This window comes from Equus przewalskii, chromosome 1, assembly GCF_037783145.1.
Source record: "Equus przewalskii isolate Varuska chromosome 1, EquPr2, whole genome shotgun sequence".
Classification (NCBI taxonomy): Eukaryota; Metazoa; Chordata; class Mammalia; order Perissodactyla; family Equidae; genus Equus; species Equus przewalskii.
The window spans coordinates 101,443,695-101,469,565 of NC_091831.1; the positions used below are offsets into that span (position 1 = coordinate 101,443,695).

The 25,871-nt window shown below is 37.1% G+C and overlaps 1 long non-coding RNA gene across 1 annotated transcript; it reads right to left on the reverse strand.

Annotated features, from left to right (window-relative positions):
• Window positions 1–210: 210 nt before the first annotated feature.
• Window positions 211–25,871, reverse strand: LOC139083335 (uncharacterized). Its single transcript, XR_011539975.1, has 3 exons — window positions 25,778–25,871; window positions 24,809–24,894; window positions 211–668 (listed from the first exon to the last, which is right to left on the reverse strand). It is a non-coding gene; the product is annotated as an uncharacterized lncRNA (long non-coding RNA).

Below are 25,871 nucleotides of genomic sequence, written 5' to 3' on the forward strand. Positions count from 1 at the left end.
ATGTATATATTTAGGCATGTTTCGTAATATACATGCATATAATTTACAAATAAATACATATTGTGGGCAATGTTTCAAATAATGTTTACTGATGGGGTCTCAGTAAGAAAAATTTAGATAACATTGCCTGTGAATTTTATATTGTTTTATTTTCCTATCTCAATCCATATTTATTGAATATTTATCAACATCAGGAAGTTATTTTCTTAATTTGGAATTGAATGTCTTCAAATGAGAATTCCTTTTCCCTATGTCAAGCTAAGAAACAGCGTTATGGCTGGCACCACCCATGAGCCTCAGATTGTCTTTTCTTAGAAGAAGCACTGTTCATATCTGCTGTGGTCAGGGTCCGTTTCTTCAGGCACGAGAGCTGCTGGGAGAACAGAGCATTGCTCCTGACAGGCACGCTAGCTGTCTGCTTTAGGGAGATCCAACAACAACCAACACATGTTTGCCCAAGGAAGGAAGTGGACCTTGTCATCTCCAGAGTCTTTTGGAAGCAGATCTCTTGAAGGTAAGCAGATAAGCATGGAGCTCAGGCTGAAGGTCATGGAGATCCATCCATGCACAGGACTTCCATGAAGGTCAGGGTAGAAGGCCAATGCCTGTTTCAGGAGTGAGGATCCAGAATACTGAGGCAGGGGCTCTGGTCAAAAATGGAAACCCAGCTGGAAGTGGGACACAGGAAAAAGGTTAGGGTTCTTACCTTTATCCTTCATTCCTACCTGTTGAAGTATGTTGAGAGCTTCCTTGTTCCAGGAAACAAGCTAGATATGGGTACAGTGGAGAGGAAAAGGGAACACAACCCCTCCTATCTCAGAGTTTACCTCTTAGAGGGAAGTCAGGAATTAGTGAAATCTTCATGCTAATAAACTAAGAAAGAAGTCACCTAATTCCATGAGGACATATAATAAAGAAAACTGGCCCATAACTTTGTGTGGGGAAATGGGTGCTGAGGTGTCACCCTATACTACTGTTTTAATATGATGGAACTTTTAGACTAACGTAACAGTCGTTGTAGAAAATTGTGACCCTAAATCATGGAAACATATGTTCTGTGATTACATAATAATCATGTTTTGTGTATATTTGTAAGAAAATAGAAATAAAAATAAGAAAGGCCACAAAAACTATTTATAGGAAACTAACATTGATTATTTACCCAACAAATTGCATATATTTCAGCATTAAAAAAGAGATACATTTCCTCTTCTCAGAAAGCTTACCTTGCAGAGAGATAAACAAGAAGCAAAAAGGGGCTGGCCCGGTGCCTGAGTGGTTAAGTTCATATGCTCCACTTCGGTGGCCCAGGCTTCACCAGTTTGGATCCTAGGCACAGATCTACACACTGCTCATCAGGCCATGCTGTGGTGGTATCTCATATAGAAGAACTAGAAGGACTTATAACTAGGATATGCAACTATGTACTGGGGCTATGGAGAGAAAATTAAAAAAAAGAAGCAAAGAAACAATATGCTTCTCAATGTGGATAAGTGCCTGACTGACAGAGCGATGGGGATGAGTCAACCTGGAGAGTCAAAGGCTACATTGAATTGGGTGATCAGGGAAGGCCTCTCTAAGGAAGTCACATTTGACCTGAGACCTAAGACTTAAGAAGGATTCAGGTGCCAAAGCATTAGAGCAAGAAGTTTCTACACAGAGCAAGAGCAAGAGACTACGACATCCCAAAGGTAAGAATAATCTTGGCTTGAAGAATAGGTATCTAAATGATCTATAGTCCTTCTCTGTATCCTTTGTTCCCCTCACCTTTAGTCTTTCTTTCCTATGTTTGGAGGAAGGGCAAAAGGTCAGAGGTACTGACGTCAATACTGACAGAACACCAACCACCAGCCTGGGGCTCCAGCAATTCCCAGGAAATAGGGTATAACTGGTCTATGAGTGGGGACAAAACCAAACCTGTAAGTGGGAGACCAACTGGTTTTACTTTCAGAGAGTTAGAGAGCCAAGCAAAACATCCCAAGCTGAAAGTTGTTCTGACAATTTGAAAGAGTTATGTCTGGAACAGCATCATGTCTAACCTGGACGGCGCATCTAGTTTGATCGGGTAGAAGCAGCAAAAGTGTTTAGAAATCCTCCCTTTCCACAGAGAACAAATCCAATGAGAGCATTCTGCCAACTTAAGGGCAGAACGAGCTAAGTGGCTTGAAGATGAATGTGCTGATGAAAGTGCTCTGATGAATAAGGGGGACGCATAGAGGGAATTCCGTGTTAGCAGCTTTTGAACCACAGGAAGTCAGGCTTTTGATTTTTAAAAGTCCCCAATTTATTCCAGCATTTGCTACCACCACTTGAGTAATTCCAAAGGATGCTGCATCCATCATTACAAGAAATGCTGGGTTTTGATAACTGGAGAAGGATTGCTGATTTTTTTCAAAGTGCAAAGCTGTGAAAATCTAAGGGTTATATTTATCCCTTTCATATCTCTGCTGACAAGCAACATGGGGCATGTAGAAATAGTTTAAAATGTTCGTGTTGAGAAAACATCGACCCTGCGCGATACACTTCATATACGCCATTCAATGGAATGTTGCTTTTCCCCAAATTCCTCGTCTTCCTTCTAACCTTTTACTAATTTCCCATTAATACCTGATGTTTTTTCTTTTCTGTTCTACATTTAATTTGATTCTGCCCTACCGCTAGGGAAAAATAACATCTACATGTTCTAAATGGCCCTGTTCTTGCTTCATGTGTGTTAGCGTGCATTCACATGTGGACTTTGGTGTTAGAGCCTCAGCCACATAATAAGTCTTAGAATTGAGATAACTACTGAGGTTTTCTGACTTTCAATTTCCTCTCAAATAAATCGTGAAAAAAATACTCTTTGCAGAACTTTTTGGGGAGTGTAAAAATTATCTATTTAAAAGGACTAACGTGGATCAAAACTCAATGAGTCAAGATATGCTAAAGTGTTGGCTATATTGTTTAATATGACAATTAAAGGAGATGTCTAATCTGAAACTTTACATAAATTTGGGGTTTTATCCTCCCTTACTTTTTTATTTTCTTCAGGATCTAATGTCTACATAATCGTTGAGATTTTGAAGCCTCATAGTGCCAGGAAGGTGGGGAGTTGTTCTCCTAAGATATGTGTTCCAAGAGCTTTGGATTTTGTAGACAAATAAGGCTTCCTAAAGTAAAATGAAATCTGGGATTCCAGGAATATGCAAAAATAGGACATTCTATCACTCTGTGTCATTCTAAAACTTTCGCATCCCAATTGTACAGTTTCATATCCGATCATAATTGTTCTGGAATTGAAGGTGCAATCATGACAGAGATGAATCCCAGAGCTAAATCTGCTGACCTACAGGGCCCCAGTGCTAGAATTCTTCCCTAGGAAGAGAAGAGATTAGCATTCATGTTCAGGCAAAGAAATCTCTTCCAAATGCTCAAAACCTATGTTTAGAACCTCACTGACTCAGTGGGAGAAGATTGTGACACAGTAATTCGGAAGGGGATGTCAAGTACAAAGGGGCCTCTCTTACTTGAAATCAGTCATTACTCTTCTTGTTCACACAGACTTGCTGTTATTATGCATACAAACTAGATAGGTATCTAAATATTTATATATATTTCTGTACATCTACACCCAAAACACTTTACTTTCAAAAATGCATCTGCCACGGGCAAAACTACACAAAAAATCTCGATCAGCTTGGGAGGGAAGATGGCTCTAGCAACAAAGATGAACTTTGCTCCAATTTAATTCTCCTTACATTGAATGAGTATACTCAGCCCTGTGGTAAGTACTAAGGCAGGTAGAGCATGAAATGTAAGAAACAGATCCCAACTTTGGAGGCACAGTGCAGTGAAAAGAATAGGGTATTAGAGTTCTCAGTCGTGTGTGTAAATTCTTGATAGGTTGCTCTGCCGTTTGATAGCTGACTAAGTTGCTACATCTCTCTGTGCCTCAGTTTTCTTATTTTCAAAATGGAAGGATGATAATACCAACACTATTGAAGAATGGCTGGTAAAATAATGGCTATAGTTCCTGTCACCTGTCATGGGCCATGTGACTGGAGCTCCTCCAAAAAGATACTCCTGTCTGTAATTGCCAGAAAACTTACGATACAAGGAGGCCAAGTCCCTTAGAGATTATCAGGGGAAGCTGCAGCTGAGTAAAATGTTTGTAACTCATAGGTTCTGCTGAAGATGGCACTGGTGATGGTACCCTCCCACGGCAATGTCTTGACCATGCATTGGTTCCTCTGTTCCTTTCTGCGTTCAATTTCACCAGCCTTCTCAAATTGGTGAGAGACCAATACCTTTTCAATAGATTTCTTTCTGCTTGAATTAACCAAGGTAAATTTCTGTTATTTGAAATCAGGAACCCTGACTAGCAGTTACATAGCTACATAAATATTGGATGCTTACCATTTTCCAGGCTTTGTTCCAAGTGCTTTACAAGTGTCACCTCAGTTAACCTTTGTGACGACCTTATGAGAAGGCATCATTATTACTTCCTTTGTCAGATGAGGAACTTAGATATCCATAATGTTGAGTAACTTGAAAGGTCACAGAGATAGAAAGTGGTGGAGGAAGCTTCGAACTCAGATATACGATTCCAACATCTGCGCATTTAGTCAGTACTGTGTCCCTCCCATGGCAGTGTCAGATGTGATTATCTCTCAGAAGTGTATAATACAAAGGAGTGGAACCTGCATTTGATACTAGAATTGTCCAACACCAGTTTTTATGACTTTTTCTATAACAAAAGTCAGCTAAGGTGTTTGTGGTCTCATGGGGTCATAGAATAACGTTCACAAGTTGAATCACAAATCCTTTTGATAAAAACCTGTAAAAAATTACATGTTTGGGAATTATTCTGTAGATAACCATATACATTACAAATCTACTTATTAACTCAAAGAGATCATGCTCACAATGATTCACTTGGTGGGAAAAACAAGCATAGCATTCTATATTCTCTAAAACATTGTAAGAAATGCCAAGATGCTGAATACTAGAAGCTGAATAGTACTTGTTAGCATGAAGTCGATTCTGACTCCCAGTAACAATGTGTACAGCCTGCTCGGTCTTTTTGAGCCATCCTCCCATCTTCTGGTGCTATATCAGATAATGCTCCGCTTAGCGTTTTCATGGCCAATTTTTCAGAAGAAAGTGGCTAGGTCCTTCTTCCTGGTCTGTCTTAGTCTGGAAGCTTTACGGAAACCTGTCCATCATGCATGACCCTACTGGTATTTGAAATACCAGTGGCATAGCTTTCAGCATCACAGCAATAGGCAGCCACAACAGTATGACAACTGAAAGATGGGTGGTATGGTTCCCTGAATGGGATAGGGGCTGAGGCCGTGGTGGTGAGAATGCTGAATCTTAACCACTAGACCACCAGGGCTGGCTTGAATAGCAGTAGTCATTGATAACTAGAAGTTCCCTAACCATTCATATGGATGAGACAGCATTAAGGAATAAGGGTCTCGGGACTGGCCCCGGGGCTGAGTGGTTAAGTTCACATGCTCTGCTTTGGTGGCCCAGGGTTCCACAGGTTCAGATCCTGGGTGCAGGCATGGCACCAATCATCAAGCCATGCTACAGCAGCATCCCACACAGAAGAACTGGAAAGACCTATAACTAGGCTATACAACTGTGTACTGGGGCTTTGGGGAATAAAAAAAAAAACAAGAGGAAGATTAACAACAGATGTTAGCTCAGGGACAATCTTCAAAAAAAAAAAAGGAATAAGGATCTCAATTCTGCTATGAGGAGATGTCATAAAGTGACCTCCAGGTTCTCTTTCAGCGCTAATGTTTCATTGATCTACAGGAATACCATGGTCTCAGTTTCAACCTGGCCTTGCTAATAGCTGCAAGTTTCTCAATTCTAAGGGATGCATCTTGAACCTAACTGTGTGTAGGTGGACCAGGAAATAGTCAAGGGGCCTGAGGAGACAAATTTAATGACAATCTGCATTCTGCAGCACCCACTAATAACCTCCATGTTGAAAAAAGACTCCATTTCGCTCTCTTTGGTATCCTCAGTATCTGTAACAATCTCTTTTACATAGTAGATGATCAACGATTAAATAAGTATCTGATGGATGAATTAATAAGGTATTATTGCCCCCGTTTTTGTCCAGTTTAATCCAAGTATTAAAATCTCTCTCCTTTAGCTCTCTTTCCTTTACCCTCAGGGAATATTGAAAGAATTTATTGAAAGCATTCTATGGATGACACACAGAGACAGGATTGAAGTCATGAAGAACACTTTGCACTCAGCTTAGAGTGAGGAACATAATAACCTAGATCACCAGACTTTACTAATAGTAATAATGCTTTATATTGATATAGTACTTTAAAAACACTTTCTAAAAACTCACTTGATTCTTGTAGTTGCCCATGATTTTAAAGATGAGGAGATGAAGATGTAGCAGGCAAAGCGCCTTATCTAGTTAGGAAGTGACGGATGTCACAGCTTCAAGTCCAATACCATTTTCCGCTGCATTCCTCTGCCTCTCTGAAGTGAGGAAAGTTAACAGAGCCTTCCCCTTAATACTAAAGAGATGTGTTCTGAAGTTGACACTGAACTATACAGTGTTGAAAATGTTCTACAGAAGTCAACAAAAGTGAATTAAGCAAGATTCTGGAAACAAACACCAACATCTGTCTCTAGCTCCTTGAGGAAGCTTTACAGACATGACCTCTACCATGTCCACTAAGATTTTTCAGGTTCAGTCTGGAGAATGGCTTTGGTAATTCAGTGACGTATTTTTTTTTAATTTTTATTGAGTTAATGATAGGTTACAATATTGTGAAATTTCAGTTGTACGTTATTGTTTGTCAGTCGTGTTGTAGGTGCACCCTTCACCCTTTGTGCCCACCCCCCACCCCATCTTTCCCCTGATAGCCACTAATCTGTTCTCTTGTCTACATTTTTAAATTCCTCATATGAGTGGAGTCATACAGAGATTGTCCTTCTCTATCTGGCTTATTTCACTCAACATAATTCCCTCAAGGTCCATCCATGTTGTTGCAAATGGGACGATTTTGTTCTGTTTTATGGCTGAGTAGTATTCCATTGTATATATATACCACGTCTTCTTTATCCATTCATCTTTTGATGGGCACTTAGGTTGCTTCCATGTCTTGGCTATTGTAAATAATGCTGCAATGAACATTGGGGTATGTGGGACTTTTGGAATTGCTGATTTCAAGCTCTTTGGATAGATACCCAGTAGTGGGATAGCTGGGTTGTATGGTAGTTCTATTTTTAATTTTTTTAGGAATCTCCATACTGTTTTCCATAGTGGCCGCACCAGTTTGCATTCCCACCAGCAGTGTATGAGGGTTCCTTTTCTCCACAACCTCTCCAACATTCATTGCTATTAGTTTTAGATATTTTTGTCATTCTAATGTGTGTAAGGTGATATCTTAGTGTAGTTTTGATTTGCATTTCCCTGATGATCAGCGATGATGAACATCTTTTCATTTGCCTATTGGCCATCAGTATATCTTCTTTGGAGAAATGTCTGTTCATGTCTCCAGCCCATTTTTTGATCGGGTTGTTTGATTTTTTGTTGTTGAGTTGTGTGAGTTCTTTATGCAATATGGATATTAAGCCTTTGTCAGATGTATGACTTGCAAATATTTTTTCCCAGTTAGTGGGTTGTTTTTTTGTTTCAATCCTGTTTATTCAGTGACATATTTTAATTACTCATTCAACAATTCAATAGATATTTATTCAATGCTTACTAGATGATAAGCATTCCAGGCCATGGAAGTCTGTCACTATAAGGTCATCTCCCAGTTTAGGAGACAGTGGGCCTTTGGACTAAGTGAAAAATTAGTAAGATCATGATATTATTGAATATATTCATACTGGATGAAGGATCTGAGCCTACTCTAGATTCCTACGATACACTGGGATCTTTTCCTATATGTTAGACATAAAAATAAATGCAATTCATAAAGTCCTGGGATGTGTTTTAATGGTGGTCATGTTCATTGTGAGCTCTCCAAGGGCACGTACAATACCTTTCATCTCTGGTAACACACGGTCATGCTAAATGCTTACTTAGCACCTAGCACACGCTCAACTGATGGTTGTCAAATGAATGACAATGAACATTGCAACTCAGCTCTACAGAAAGAAAAGGAGGCAGGGCTTTGGGAAATATTGAGCACCTCTGTGTGGCCACATTCAGGAGGAACCATGTGTGAGTGTGATGTGGTTCTCTCACTTTGAGAACGTTGTGCTTTCATTGAGAGGTCAGACATTTAACGACTAACCTTACTACGAAGCTGAAGAAAAGGTGCTAGATGTATATATGATACTCAACCTACTGCCAATAGCATATTTAGATGGCAAGAATTATTTTAGGCAACAATATAGACTATATTTTGTGGACATATCATATATGCAGAAAAGCAAAACAAGAATAAGATAGTACACACTTTCAGATTCCAAGTGACAAAGCATTGTACAGATCTAGCCTGAGATTAAGCCTTCATTCATCATCTGTGAACTCACTGGTATTCGTTGAGAGTCCATTATGAGCCAGGGGTGTGCTATATCCTGAGGGTTTAGATGTAAATCAACAAGAACCATGGGGCCTGCTTCTTCTTGCATAAAGTTTAGTGAGAGCAACAAGTATTGAAACAATAATATCACAAATTAACGCATGATTACTAACTCTAATCAGTGCCATAAAAGAAAGGAAAGGATGGAATAGGAGAAAAAGATGAAAACTCACATCGGTTGAGGAGAAAGTTTTTCTGAGGGAGTGCTATTAGGACCAGAGCCTGAAGCGTGAGTTCAACCTCTCCGGGGGAAGAAACATGGAAAGAAATCATTCCTGGTAGAAGCAGCAGAATGCGCAAAGGCCCTGGGTGGAAAAAAGCTAAGCAAATGTAAGGCTCAGAGAGAAGGTCAGGAGGCTGGAGTCTACAGAGAAATGAGGTGAGTGGTCAAGGTTGCTGTAAATATGGGTGGACATAGGGAACTTCAGAGATTAAGTGGACTTGCTTCATTCAATCATTCAATCATGAATGTATTTGATAGCAGTAATTTTTCTAGTGTCAAGTATCTGAAAAACATATAAACTGAGAGATATATTATTTATATCAGTAATCTTTAAAATACTACTGCTAATAAGAAGAAGAACAGAACAAAGAGGTATCTTTCCATTTTGGGGGTTTGTACTGAAATTGAACTGTTTTCCCCTTGCAAAGCTTGGGCATGACCCCGGCTCGCATCCGAGGAGAGTGGGACCGCTGAACTCTCTCATCGTGATGGTCATCGTGTTCTCCAGAGTGGCTGAGCTTCTAATACAGAGGGGAGAAAAAGGCTTCTCCCTTCTGTGTGTGACTGAGCTCTCCATGTACCTCTGTCTCGCTTATAAATATCACAGGCAGCCACCGAGTTACTGCCTGGTTGAATGATCCCCTTTACAAGCCTCTGTCTAGGTTTTTGAGTAAAGGTTTCCCTTATTAATTTTACCAGCCGGCATTCACTTAGCATTTGCTTTGAGGCGTAATTGACAGGCAGGATGACACTGCCTGAGAGAGAGCCATAAATCAGAAATAATTTCCAAAATTGGCTGAGGGGCTGAAGTGTTGAATAGGCAAATACAGGTAAAAATCTCTTTATTAGGGCTGACAGGGACAGCAAATGTCAGCGAAGTGTTTCCTAATGTACCAGGAGAGATTAATTTGGGGGCCCTTCCTGAGCTGATGTTACGTTGTATGTTCTCTAACAAGTGCACCTCGCGGGGCTCCACAGGAGGGGAGTGGCAGGGCTGTAATTGAAGAAGGGGCTGACTCCGAAAGGCGGGGAGCTCTGTTCCTGTAGCATTCTCCTGCTCCTAGAAAATCACTCTTCTGCCTTGGACTCTATTTGCATTTTGCATCTTTAGTGGAAAAGAGCTATAAGTCATCATCCAAAGAACTTTGCAAGATAATGAAGCCAAACGAGGTGTCCAAAAGGAAAGAACTAATCCACTGCGTGGTAGCGAAGAAAACTTTTACAAAAAATGGGGATTTGGGAAGGTAGGACTGAATATGTGTATAATCTCCTCCATTATAAAATAATAATATGAACTAAACTCACATCTTGGGGGAAAAGAAAAGTACCATTTTTTCCTTCTAATTTCAGTTTCATGGAGATTCTGGCATAGATCCTCTTCAGCTCAGCTTCTTTGACCTCTCTTAAAAGGACAAAATTTGGTCATTCTGTAAACTGTGTACACAGATGCTTGTGCTGTAATTTCTTTTAAAAAACATTTGCAGTGCTTTTTTTCCTTTTCCAGATATCTATTTAAAGACATTTTCTAAGTTATAGCTGACAGCAGCAAGATGAAAAAATAGAAAATAGGATGAAAATTATATGCTGGGAAAAATTACATACCAGTACATGCTGGAAAGTCTACGCAGTAACAAAATATTAAATTCCATCCTAGAAGTTTCCCCTCCTAACAGTTCATAAAAGAGATCAAGCTAGTGAGTTTAATACGTAGATGAAATTAAGAAGACTTAGTTTTAGAAAACTGAGGAATGAAGATGTTTACTAGCTAGCATCAGGAGTATAATGATATTTTTGAGGACCACTTCATTGGGCAAACAAAAAATCCAGATAAGAAAATGCTGAGCAGATATCAGTTGTGTGTGAGACACTGTACTAGATAACTTACATATTTAATCTTCACAAACTCTGCAAGGCAGTCATTGGTATCAAACTCAGTGCAAGCAACAGAAGCTCTAAATAACAGTGATTTCAATAAGACAAGATGGTATTTGTTTGAAACAAAAATACGTATAGGTGAGCAGCTCAAGATTGACACCCTCTGCTCCTCAAACTCCCACCAGATAAGTAACCTCTCAGCCCATTCTTCTGCTCCCCTGGGGGTGTGGTCCTGTCCTTCATGATCCAAGATGGCGGGTAGAGCTCTAGCATCTTGTTTATTCCGCACATCAAGATGATGAAGAAGGAGGCAAGGACGGTGTGTCAGCTCTTTTTTCAGAAAGATTCTGGGAAGCAGTTATGTGACATTTACATCTCATTCATCTGAAATGAACTGCAAGAGAGTCTGGGATTACAGCTTTTATTCTGGGTAGTCATGTGCCCAGCTCAACCAGGGCTTCTCTCACTATAGAGGAAGGCAATGCATACTGGGAGACAATTAGCAGTCTCTGGCATAATATTATTTTCCTCATTTTGCAGGTTAGAAAACAGAGTCTAAGGGAAGTAAAATAACTTTCCTTAAATTAAAAACAGCTAGTAAGCAATTCCAAAGCCTGCATTTTTCTCAATTTGCTATAAGGCATAAAAAGAATAAGAACCAACCCAATTAAATTTTTTACACTGTCAATTAAATTCAGTCCAATCCAACTAATTCTAAAAGCTTATATCTTGTGCTTGCCATAAGTAAGAAACTATTTTAGGCATAGGGTGCTGTGCCGGCTATGAGATGATTTAAGGAACATAAATATGGATGAAAATATAGATACATTATATCCTTTTAGTGTGTCTATTGAGGGCAATGAAATGAAGTGGTGATCAAAATATAGATATAGGCGAAATCAGAGGCTGATTCATGGGGAAGTTGAGGAAGCTTAGACCTCAGGACTTCTCACTTGCTTAAGCCTTCAAAGGCTCAGGAAAGCGGTCCAGCATTATGTTACATGATCATCTGATTTTATAAAATTTGCAAAAGACATTTTAGACATAATGAATGGGTTAAGACTTCTGTCTCTTTCTTCTTTGACTTTGCCTTTTTCAAGTTTCCCTTTAAGTCAAGTAGAACCTTGGAGTGGCCTCCGTTATTTTCAAGACTTACCTTTGGGGATGAGCTGGAAATCTATTTAGTCTGCATTTGTCAGGATATATTTACATGGTAGACTCTTACTTCTATGCATAGTTAATCTACTGTTAGCAATCCTGGTGTAGGAATGCCTTCAGGTACACTCCTACAAATAATCAAAAGTAGTGAATCACATCACTACATTGGGAAAAAAGTCAGTATTGGTGATTTGACATAAAACATTCATACTGAGGAAGCTACAAAAGATACATTACTAGAAGGAAGCAAACTGGTTAACGAGTGATGTCAAAGAGCAGTTCACTCCTTAAGAGTTTTTGTTACCTTTTTAAATTTGCAATTTATTGTGACCTCTTTGCCTAGGTTTCAGTTAATTTCAAAATGTAAAGGTAAATGAAAAAGACATATGTATTTGGAAAAGAACATGTATGGCATTATTTAGTGATTTTACCAGTTGTTACAAAAATTAGAAAATGTTTTCTTTTTTGAACTACATTGTGATGCTGTGAAAAGGAAAGAAAATGAAAGTTAGAAACATCTAGTCAACACATCTACTAGAATGGCCACAATCCAAAACATTGACAATGCTGGGGAGGATGTGGAGGAACAGAAACGCTTGTTCATTGCTGGTAGGAATGCAAAATGGTCCAGCCATTTTGGAAGACAGTTTGGCAATTTCTTGCAAAACTAAATATACTCTTACCATATGATCCCACAATTATGCTCCTTGATATTTACTCAAATGAATCAAAAACTTATGTCCATACAGAAACCTGCGCAGAGATGCTTAGAGCAACTTTATTCATAATTGCCAAAACTTGGAAGCAAACAAGATGTCCTTATAGTGAATGGATAAATAAAATGTGGTGCATTCAGACAATGGAATATTATTCAGCACTAAAAACAAATGAGTTAGCAAGCCATGAAAAGACATGGAGGAAGCTTAAATGCATATGATTAAGTGAAAAAAGCCAATCTGAAAAGGCTACATACCGTATGATTCCAAGTATATGACATTCTGTAAAAAGTAAAACTATGGGGACAGTAGAGGGATCAGGGGTTAGGAGTGAATAGGGAGATAACGGAGATTTTTAGGGCAGTGAAAATACTCTGTATGATACTACAATGGTGGATACATGTCATTATATACTTGTAAAACCTGAAGAATAAACATTGCCAGGAGTGAACCCCAAGAGTGAGTCCATGTAAACTACAGACTTTGGATGATAACGATGTGTCAATGTAGTTCATTAATTGTAGCAAATGCACCACTGTGATGGGGGATGTTGAAATAGGAGAGGTTATGTGTGTGTTGGGGGGAGACACAGGGTACATGGAAATTCTCTATACTTTCCATTCAATTTTGCTGTGAACCTAAAACTGCTCTAAAAACTAACGATGCTTAATTAAAAGCAAAAAACAAACATCTAGTCATAGAGTCATTAGCTGGAAGTGTAAGATGAGGCTGGGCTAGAAGTTCTATTTACTGGCTGCTGATGACAGTGGCCGATAACCTTCTTGGAGCATAGATAGTGGTTCTTTCTGAAAAATAGAATTCCAGGTAATTTTGTATTGTCTTATCAATACTTTCCATATTTTTCTAAATTCTCTGTAATAATCATGTGATAATTTTATAGCTTAAAAATATTATTAGAGAAAAAGGCAATGAAAAATACTAATAGCTGTTAAGTCTAGCTGATGGCATTATTGGCTTTATTCATGTTTGTTATGTATATTTTAAACTTTTCTAAACTGAGTATATGTCACTTAAAATTGCAAGACTAAAATAAGAAAAGATATGGGTGAAATAAACACTCCAAAATATTATCAATTATAATAATCTGGAGAGTAGGAATATGAGTGATTCACTGGATTCTCCCACAAAACAAACACATTATCTTTAGAATAAAAAATCTGGAAAAAAAGGTAAAAGTATTTTTGCCTCTAACTTTTTAAAAAATCAGCTTTGTTGAGGGATGATTTATATACAAAAATGTACATCCTTGAAATGTAAAGTTACATAAGTTTCAAAAAATGTTTCTAGCTGTGTATCCACTGCTCCACTCAAGACGTGGAACATATTCATCCCCCTGTAAGTTCCCTTGGGTCCTCCGTTCTCAACCTCCCCCACCACCAAGGGGCGACCACTTGACCTCCATCGTTATAGCTTACTTTTACCTGTTGAACTTCAAATAAACTTAATCATACTCTGTGTATTCTTTTGTGATTGGTCTCCTTCACTTAGCATAGTGCTTATAATTTTTATATATGTTTTTATATATATTATTGTGGAGTAGTATGACGTTTTATGAATAGCTAGTTTGCTTATCGATTCTTCTGTGGATGAACATTAAATAGATTCACCTCACCCTCTCCAGTTTTTGCTGTTGTAAATAAAGCTACTGTGAATATCCATATATATGCCTTTTTTGAGAAGATTGGTTTTTAATTTATTATTTTTATTTTTTTATTTGTTTATTATTTTCAGGAAGACTAGCCCTGAGCTAATATCCACCAACAATCCTCCTCCTTTTGCTGAGGAAGATTGGCCCTGAGGTAACATCCGTGCCCATCTTCTTCTACTTTATATGCAGGACACCTGCCCAGCATGGCTTGATAAGTGGTGCATGGGTCCACACCTGGGATCCAAACCGGTGAACCTGGGACCGCCGAAGTGGTCCCACTAGACCACTAGGCTGGCCCCATTGGTTTTTATCTTTCTTAAGTAAATATCTAAGAGTTGGAATCGTTTGTCCATGGAGTAGGTATATATTTATCTTTCCTGGAAACTTCTAAACAGTTTTCAAAAATTTCCAAATGTGCCGTTTTACACGGCCACCACACTGTAGGAGGGCTCGACATGTTCCTCATCTTCACCACTTCTTAGCATTGTCAATCTTTTTAATTTTAGCCATTCTGGTGACATGATATCTCATTATGGTTTTAATTTACATTTCCCTCATGATTAGTGAGGTGAGCACATTTTTTTACATACCTTTCAGCTTCATATATACTTTCTTTTGTAAAGTGTGAAGTGAATATATTCTCCCTGCCTCTGATTTGCCTTTTTTATTTTTTATTTTTTGGCTGAGGAAGCTTGGCCCTGGGCTGTGTCAATCTTCCTCTATTTTGTATGTGGGCCACCACCACAGCATGACCACCAAGGAGTGGTGTAGGTCAGCACCTGGGAACTGAACCCAGGCCACCGAAGCAGAGTGCACCAAACTAACCACTAAGCCACAGGGCTGGCCCTCTGACTTGCCTTTTTATTTTCTTAATAGTATTTTCTGAAGAGCAGACATTTTTTCAGTTTTAATGAAGTCTAATTTGTAATTTTTTCTTCTGTTGTTAATGACTTTGTATCCTATCTAAGAAATTATTGCCTACTTCAAAATCACAAACATACTGTTCTATTTTTTATTTAGATGTTTTAAAGTTGTAACATTTATATTTAGGTCTATGCTCCATATGAAATTAAATTTTGCATTAGATGTGAGGTAGTGGACAAGATTATTTTTCCTATGAATATGCAGTTGTTCCAGCACAGTTTGTCAAATAGACTATCTTCTTCTTCTTTGAGTTATCCTAAAAACTTAGCGGAAAATTTGTTGATTGTGTATGTGTGGATCTATTTCTGGACTCTCTATTTTTTTCTATTACCTATGTCATCTTGATTTTTATTATAGTTTTATAGTAATTCTTGAAATCAAGTAACAAAATTTGTCAATTTTTTCCTAATTTTCAGAATCATTTTAGCTTTGCATTTAAATACAAATTTTAGAATCAGATTGATAATTTCTATTAAAAACAGCATGCTGAGAGTTCGATTCAGACTGCATTGAATTTATACTTTAAGTTGGGTAAAATTATTCATATTAAGAATAATGAATCTATTGTTTTAGTCATTTCAATTGATTTATCTTTAAATTTATTTATTAGTTTTCAGAATACAAGTCTTGCACATCTTTTGTCAATTTTATTCCTAAATATTTTGGCTTATCTTGACATTGCTGTACATAGCAGCATCTTAAAATTTTATTTTCCTATTATTTGGAAAGTATTGCTATTATATAGGAATGCTGCTAAATTTTATATAGTCACCTGGAATCCTGCAATGCTGCTATATTCTGTCCCTCATTAATTCTAGGTTTTGCATTTTATTGGTAGTTCCCTTAGGATTTTCTGTGTAATAATTTTGTTCCCTGTGAATAATGACAGCTTTCCATTTTTGTTTCAAATCTTTATGCCATTTCTTCCTTTTGTTGCATTGCTTGCACCTTTAGGAAAAATGAAATAAAAGTGATGGAATGGATTTCCTTATGACATTCTAATTAGATGGAAGCATTAAATGTATCACCATTAAGTGAAAATTTTTATGTGGACATCTCTTTATTAGATTCAGAATATTCCTAGTTTTCTGAGAGATTTTATCATGAATGACTGTCGAATTCTGTCAAATGATTTCTTCTTCATCTATTGAGATAATCATGTAATTTCCTTCTTTATTCTATTAATGTGATAAATTTAAATTAGCTTTTGAATGTTGAACCAACCTTGCCATATTGGATACGTCATATTTAAACATTATATATTATCATTTTTATATATTGTATTCTATTTCTTAATATTTCGGAGTTAGGATTATGCTGAACTCATAAACCAAATTAGGATGTTTTCCTCCTTCTTATTTTATGAAATATACTGTGTGACATTGGTATAATTCTTCCTTAAATGTTTGCAAGTACTCACTTTTGAAGTGTTTGAAGTTCTCTTCTCATCTGGGCCTGGAGAGATTTTTGTTTGTTTGTTTTTTGTTATTATTTTAATCTTAACTTTACTGAGGCTTGCCTTGTTTCCCAACATATGGTCTATTCTTGAGAATGTTCCATGTACACTTGAGAAGAATGTGTATTTTGCTGTTTTTGGATGGAGTGTTCTATATATACCTATTAAGTCCATCTGGTCTAGCTTTTCATTTAATTCCACTGTTTCCTTGTTGATTTTCTGTCTGGATGATCTATCCCTTGATGTGAGTGGAGTGTTGAGGTCCCCTACTATTATTGTGTCTTATTTTAGGTTTAATAGTTGCTTTATGTACTTTGGTGCTCCTGTGTTGGGTGCATAGATTATTTATAAGTGTTATTTCTTCTTGATGGAGTGTCCCTTTGATCATTATATACTGCCCCTCTTTGTCTCTCTTTACCTGTCTTATCTTGAAGTCTACTTTGTCTGACATAAGTATTAAAACACCTGCTTTCTTTTGTTTGCCATTAGCTTGAGATATCATCTTCCATCCCTTCACTCTGAGCCTGTGTTTGTCATTGGAGTTGAGATGTGCTTTCTGGAGGCCGCATGTTGTTGGGTCTTGTTCTTTGATCCATCTTGCCACTGTGTGTTTTTATTGAGAATTCAATCCATTTACATTTAGGGTGAATATCGAGATATGAAGACTTAAAACTTCCATTTTATCACTCATTTTCCAGTTTTCCTGCATTTCTTTTGTTTCTTGTCCTGTGTAGTTTGGCCTACCAATAGAGTTATGTAGTTTTTTATGTTGTGTTTCTTTGTTTTCTCCTTATTTAAAATTTGTGTATCTGTTCTGCTTTTTTGTTTACTGGTTACCCTGAGGTTTGTATTCAAGATCTTATGGGTAAGATAGTCCCTTTTCTTATGGCCTCTAATTTCCTTAGACTAAATCGATTCAGTCCCTCTCCTCTTCCCCTCATAAGTTGTTTTTCTCACATCTTATTCCATCTTGTGTTATGAGTGTGTGGTTAAAATGACAAGATTATCTGTTTTTGGTGTTTTCCTTCCCTTTGTCTTTAATGCTATACTTGAGTATTGGTTATCCTGCTCTGATTCTGTCTACCTATTTAACACCTTACTCCATGCTTTGTAACCCCTTTCTTCCTTTTTATTTTTTTTTTTTTCAGGTATGAGGACCTTCTTGAGGGTTTCTTGTAGGGGGTGCCTTGTGGCTACAAACTCCCTTAGCTTATGCTTGTCTGGGAAAGTTTTTAAGGTTTTTGTCTTTCAATGATTTGAACATCATTTCAGTCTCTCCTAGCTTGTGAGGTTTCTGCAGAGAAATCTGCTGAAAGCCTGATGGAGCTCCTTTGTAGGTTATTTTCTTCTGCCTTGCTGACCTTAATGTTCTTTCTTTGTCATTCAGTTTTGCCAGTTTAATTACTATATGCCTTGCAGTAGGTCTTTTTACATTGACATGTTTAGGAGATCTGGCAGCCTCTTCCACGTGGATTTCCTTCCCTAGGTGTGGGAAGTTCTCTGCTATTATTTCTTTGAACAAGCTTTCTACTCCAATCTCCTTTTTGAATACCTATAATTATTATGTTGTATTTCCTAATTGATTCAGGTATTTCTCAGAGATTTCTTCATTTCTTTTTAGTCTTAGTTCTCTCTCCTCCTCTGTCTGGAGCATTTCAACATGTCTACCTTCGATTATGCTGACATGCTCCTCTATGATGTCCACTCGAGTGTTCAGGGAATCCATATTTTGTTTTATTTCTTCCATTGTGTCTTTCATCGCTAATATTTCTGATTGATTCTTCTTTATAGTTTCAGTCCCTTTTGTGAAGTAGTTTGAACTCATTGAATTGTTTCTCTACATTCTCTTTTACCTTGTTGAGTTTTTTGATCATAGCTGTTTTGAATTCCTTGTCATTTAGGTTACATATTTCTGTGTTCTCAGCACTAATTTCTGGGTACTTGTCATTTTCTCTCTCGTCTGGAGATCTAATATAATGTTTGATATTGCTAGATGGAGTGGCTCTGTTTTTTCACATCCTGATGTTATTAGGTCACAGTTACTACCTATCATCACTGGGTGGGGGTCAAGAGCCATGTATTCTGAGCCCTGTGCCTTCAGCCAAAATCCCAGGGGTTGGAGCGGGGCCTCAGTCGGTGGGGGAGGGGTGCTTTCTCCTTGGAGTTTTCTCCCTCTGCTCTCTTTATCTGCTCTCCTTGGTTGTTGGCTTGATAAGGTCACCCCTCCCCCACCCCCAGTGAAAGCTTTTGCCCTGGTAGAGGGCTTCCCTCTAGGCTGCAAGGGCACTTGGGATTTCTTGATGTTCCCGAGAACAAACATCCCCTCCCTTGTTCCTTTCCTCTCAGAGGCCTCCTGCCGTCCTGATCACAGTCTTTACGGAAGGGAGCCAAGTTATCTCTTACCCTGTTCCACCTCCTCTGAGGGGCCTCCAGCCTCTCTGCTATCCATCGTATGGCTACGTGGGTCTCTTTGACGTTTTTTTGTGTTGTATTTGGATGTCCTCTGTTGGGTTATGAAGGTTTTTCTCCTTGTATATTGGAGGGGAAATGTTTCCGGGAAACTCACTCCCCTATGAGGCTGATGTCTCTCTGTTTGTTTGTTTCTTTGTTTTCGGGGGCAGGGGGAATGAGAAGCTTTTAAATTTTACATTTAGCATTTACTACTTTAATAGATATAGAGTGCTATGGACTGAATGTTTGTATCCTCTGAAATTCATATGTTGAAACCCTAACCCCCATTGTGGCTGAGGGATTTGGAGACAGGGCTTCTAAGAAATAATTAAGGTTAAATGAAGTCATAATGGTGGGGCCCGGATCTGACAGTATTAGTGTCCTTATAAGAGGTGCCAGAGTGCTGAGGAAGGGCCATGTGGTCCACAGCAGGAAGACAGACATCTGCAAGCCAAGAAGAGAGCTCTCACCAGAAAATGAAATGAGCCCACACCTTGGTCATGGACTTCTACCCTCTAGAACTGTGAGAAAATAAATTCTATTGTTTAATCCACCCAGTCTGTGGGATTTTGTTATGATAGCCTGAGCTGGCTAATACATAACACTATGCAAATTTTCTATTTCTTTCTGTTGACTATTTGAAAGGTTGTACTTTTCAAGTAAATTGTAAATTTTACCTAGGCTGTTGAATTTATTGGCAAAACTTATTCAGAATATCTCATTATTTTCTTTTTAATTTCTATAGGATCTGTAGCAATTCCTCCTGTTTCATGATATTGATAATTTGCATTTCTTTTTTCTTTGATCTAGCAGCAATTTATCAATTTTATTCATTTTTTTCATAAAGCTACTTATCATTTTGATGATTTTCTTTATTATCTGTTTTCTACTTCATTGATTCTGATTTTTTCATTTTATTTCTTTAGTTTCTACTTTCTTAAGGTATATTTTGTTTCTTTCATTATTTTCTTAAAGTGAAAATTTAGATTATAAATTTTTAACCTTCACCCTTTTCTCTTTTAAGTATTTAAAGATATAAATTTTCTCTAAAAGCCATTTTAGCTACATCCCACAAATTTTGATGTGTTGTATTTTCATTATCATATATTTAGAATCATTTCTAATTTGTTTTGTGATATTTTCTGTCACCCCTGGGTTATTTAGAAGTCTATTGTTTAACTTTCACATATTTTAGGCTTTCGTATCTGTTTTATTGTTTCTAACTTCTAACGTAATTTCATCGATGTCAGAAAATATTTTCTAAGATTTCAACATTTTAAATTTATTGGAATTTACTTTATAGTTCAGCATATGGTGTATCTTATTGAATACTTTCTGTATAATTGAAAAGAATATGTGTTCATAGTTGTTGGTGTAATTGTTCCATAAGCATCAATTAGGTCAAGTTATTGATCATGTTGTTCAAATCTTCTATATTTGCAAAGATTTTTATTCACTTATTCTATAAATTACTTATGATAGAGAGGTGTTAAAATCCTCAAACATGATTCTGTATTTATCTAATTTTTCCTTTATGTCTATCAATTTTTGCTTAATTTATTTTAAAACTCTGTGATTAAATGAGTATACATTTGGGATTGTTTTGTCTGTGTAATGACTTGATCTTTTTTCCATCATGAAGTGATCCAATTTATTTCTAGTAGTAATATTCCTTGTGACTAAGTCCCTTCTACTTGATGTTAATATAGCTACATGAGCTTTCTCAAGCTTACTGTTTACCTGGTATATATTTTTCCCATTTTTTACTTTAAATCTATCCATGATTTTATATTTAAAGTGTATCTCTTGTAATATATCCTTGGGTCTTATTTTTATCCATTGTGAAATGTCTAATTTTCACATGGGATGTGTTTCACCCATTTAATTTACTTATATTTATGTTTGGGTTTAAGTCTGACATTTTACTACTGGTTTCCTGTTTGTTCCTTCTATTTTTTGTTGTTGTTGTTGTTTCTTTGTTTCTCTTTTCTTGAATTCTTTTCTGGTTAATACAGAAATTTTCAGTATTCCATTCTACCTCTTCTATTGGCTTTTTAGATGTACGTCTTTGTAGTATTATTTTAGTGGTTGCCCTAAAGATTACAGTATGCATTCTTAATTTATCACATTCTATCTTGAAAGAGCTTTATATAAGTCTGTGTGTAATGAAATCATTTTATAGAGGTATAATTTCAGTTACACTGCCTCCTACCTTTTGTGCTATTTTTATTACACTGTTTACTTTTACATATTAAAACCCCATACATTGTTATAATTTTTTCTTTAGCTTATCTTTTAAAGAGTTTTTGACTTTTAAAAAATTTAAGAAAATAAAGAAAGTAGCCTTTATATTTGCCGTTTCTCCAAGGCCCAGAGGACTGTGAGACCACAGACAATGAGGCTGCATGATGGTGGGACCCCTGTGATTATTAGGAAACTGAGATCCTGACAACTGTGAAACTGCAAGTCTGTGGAATCTTTCTGCCTCTACTCCAAGCCTCTGCTTAGTCATCTAAATTCCCCTGTAAGCAACCTGGCAGAGAGGATTCTCTTTTCATTTTGGGCTCCTCCAGATTCAGTCTGCCACGGCAGCCCACAGATTCATCAAAAAGTCTGGTTTGTTTCTTCTTATCTAAGCAAAGACTGTCCTTGCTGATAAGTTTGCTCCTCAGCCCACCTGCCCCCAACTTCAGCAACTGACCAAAGTGTGAATGCGTCCTATATTTTTCATTTACTTAGAAAGGTTTGTCTTTCCAGAGTTTAGCTCTTTTGGATTTCTTTGCATCCACAGTTCTTTGATGGTATTAAAGAAAGTATGTGTTTTTTATTTTTTTACTGCTGAGCTGATGATTTCTTGTTATTTCCTAGGGAGCTAAAGTCTTTCATTTCTTTCTATATCCCAGGCAAAAGTGGAAGCCTCTAGAACTTTTTCTTTCTTTCTTTTTCTTTCTTTCTTTCTTTCTTCCTTCCTTCCTTCCCTCCTTCCCTCCTTTCTTTCTTTCTTTCTTTCTTTCTTTCTTGTTTCCTTCCTTCCTTCCTTCCTTCCCTCCTTCCCTCCTTTCTTTCTTTCTTTCTTTCTTTCTTTCTTTCTTTCTTTCTTTCTTTCTTTCTTGTTTCCTTCCTTCCTTCCTTCCTTCCCTTCCTTCTTTCTTCTGTTCTTTCCCTTCTTCCTTCCTTCCTTCTTTCCTCTCTCTCTTTATTTTTCTCTCTCCCTCTTTCTCTCTCTCTTTCTTTCTTTCCTTCTTAATATATGAAATAGATTTCTCTCTCACCCATCTTTCCACAATCCAAGGTCTACCAGTCCTCAAAAGCTCAGTTTAAGTTTCTCCCCTCTGTGAAACTCTTTCCCAAATATACACACACATGTCCAACTCAGAGAACCTTCTCCCTCTTCTGACAGGATCCTATTTGCCAACTCCATTACTCCTTTGGTATTTACATAGACTGCTTTCCGTGGTTATATTTTCTTTAACATACACAGTACATGTACATTAAGAGTTTCTGTTCCACTTCTTTGAATGTGGGAACCATGTTTTTTAAATTTGTTTGTTGTTGTTGTTTTATATTTTTAAATTCATTGCAGCTCAAGAGCAAGCACAGTGACCATGAGTTTGTTTGAAGATAACAGTGAACATAGCGATGACAACAATTCTCTTGTTTAAAATGGTAGGAAATAAGAGATGTGAGGTATTTTTTTCCCACATAATAAATCTTCTTTGGTACAATAAAAGATGTAATGAAGCACTCTCCAAATACACATATACTTACTGTGTATACATTATTATAACATAAACATGAGTATCTATAAACATAAAGTCAGGATGTCTGACTCTGCCAAACATAAATATCCTCAAACGTATTGATAACCTTATGTGCTATGACCATTTATTTTATTCTGTGTTGGGTACAAGTGTTTAATATAGGCTTTAAGAATTTATAGATTATGATAAACAAAAACATAGAATTATAGCGAAAGAACTGAATTCAATTCAGAAGACTTAATCGTCACTATAAGATACACTAAAGAAATTTTCAGCCATGGAAACATTTTTTTTTTTAATTTCAAAACATGATTCAATGTGTCTATCCCTGAGAGCAAATTTCTACTTCTCAGATGCCCCTCCTGGAATCCAGCACAATTGGAATCATTCTTCTTCCACTTCGGAAGTATTATGAAAATATTGTTTATGAGAATGGATATTCATGAATGATGGCCATAAACTGGAACACAATTTACATTTCTAAAATATATAATTACGTAGACATTAATTGAGAAATGTAAAGTATAATTTGGGTAGAGAGATCATATTTTATAGAGAAAAATTATCTACAAATACTATGTAAAACTTATTTAGCACAACAGAAGGGGCAGAATACAGAGAAAACAGCTCAACTGGACCAGTGGGCAAGGGTCATGGCATAGGATTCGAACCCTGGCTAAGTTTTTGACAGTCAGCGTTTATAATCCAGGTTTCTAGTGGTCACTTTTTATGCCATGAATAAAATTTTGAATAAATCACCTTAAGGTGGAGAAGCTTCATAACTCACTTTTATTTCAAAGATTCGCCAGGTTCTACTTTTTGCTCATTTTCCCTGTACTCTAGAGTTTTTCTGGATCTCTTTGGTTCCCTCTAAGAATATCCTACTTCATCATTCTCCCTCTCCCACCTTTCTCTCTTTGGTTCTCTAGGGCCAAAAAGAGCGGAAAAGGGGCTGGCCCCGTGGCCGAGTGGTTAAGTTCGCGCGCTCTGCTGCAGGCGGCCCAGTGTTTCGTTGGTTCGAATCCTGGGCGCGGACATGGCACTGCTCATCAAACCACGATGAGGCAGCGTCCCACATGCCACAACTAGAAGGACCCACAACGAACAATATACAACTATGTACCGGGGGGCTTTGGGGAGAAAAAGGAAAAAATAAAAAAATCTTAAAAAAAAAAAAACTTTAAAAAAAAAAAAAGAGCGGAAAAAAGTAAGACTAATAAAGAACTTAAAGAAGCCAAATTTGTTGGTTAAATCTTGGGCTTAAAAAGTTTTCTTCTAAAATAAGTTGAAGAACTTTAATTCAGGTTTTGAAAATCAAACCCAAGAAATTCACTCACTGCACTGGAAGTATACAAAAGTAATAGTTTTCATATTTGTCTTCCCTATTATATTGTGTAATATTACATAAGGATATGAGGAATATCTTACTCATAATTACGTCTCCAGCATCTCACCAAGGTCATGGGTAAATACTGGCTCAATTAACTAAAAAGAGGGCAGGAGGGAGTCAAGGATTCTTTAATTCACTGATAAATTAACAAACTTGGACGTTAAATTTGCTTTAGTCTGAATCCTAGAGCAAAAAAAATACATATTTTAATTCAAACCATTTCATGATTTTTTTTAAGCCTATCACTTGTCCTCTCACCAACACTTTCAGATCTTGGTTGAATCTCTCACTGATTTAACTTGGCTCACATGTGAATTATCCTGTACTCTTTAGGTACAAATCTTTAGGTTGAATATTGACTGTCATTTTTGTATACCATTGTCTCCAGGAATTTTCTCCTTAAATGCTGCCAGTCATTGCTTCCCCACATGTTCCCTCCTGTTAGGAAATCCATCTTTATCCATAGACCTTCCTGGAGGAGTGGTGCTACTCATCCAGGTTTATTCTAGGAAACAGAAGCCTCACCAAATGGATTAAAGGATAACAGAAATGTCTAAAAGTAAAGTAGGCTTTAAGGTTGGTTAGTTAGAACTCTCAGTCATGTCACTAAGGACGGTTTCCTCTTACCTTTCTGCTCTGATTTATGTAGAATCAGTTTCATCTGTGATTTCAAGATGGCATTCAACAGTGCTAGGAGAAACATACTTCCTCTTCTACAATGGGAAAGAGAGAGAGAAACCTGGATTTGAGTTGATTCAAGACCAAGAGAGAGGTTAAGAAGTAGGCACAGTGAGTATGGACAAATCTTTTGCATTTTTTTGCTATGAAGGAAGCGGAGACATGAAGTGATAATTGGAAGGAGATGTGGAGTCAAGGGGGAATAAGGGAGTGAGGTGGATATTATAATTACGATGATGACAATGATGAGTATTCCAGAGAGTTGGGCCGAAAATAACTTGTTTGAGCATGTTTTCTTATGTTTATTCACCATTTGTATCCCTTCTTCTGTGAATGATTTGTTCTTTGCCTAATTTTTTGGCTCAGTTGTCTTCATACATTCTTGATTAAGTCTTTTTTTCCTATACATATTGCAAATATTTCCCTCAAATTGTCAATTATTTTTAAATTGGCCTCTTACTATAGAAGAGGTTGAAGGACGAAATCAAATGGTTAATCTCTGAGAAGATTCAAATCTGGTATAGAATCAATAATCTTTTTAAAACATTATGATACTAAAACTTAGCGCAACATGTAATTCAGAAAACCACTGTAATAATGTCTTATGTCTTGCAACACTAAAATATTTGTTAAGAGTATAGTTAGAGCTAGGCAGTGCACTTAAAAGCTGCATACATTATCTTATCTAATCCTCACAGTCCTATGAATTAAATATTATGATCTCAATTTCAAAGATGAAGAAAACGAGCTTCAGAGAGTTTAAGTACATCACCCAAGGTCACACATTAATAAAAAGAAAGAATCCAGATTTGAACCCTGGTCTGACTCCAAACCTCTATTCTAACTCCTGAAGTATAACTCCAAAATCAGTGATCATTAGAATTTAAACTGACGTTGAAGGCCTGTTATCACACCTACCTTAAGGAACAGTATAGTATGGTTGTTAAGTGTAGAGCTGAATTCTGGCGATGCCATTTATTAACAATTTTCTGGGCTTTATTTTTCTTATCTG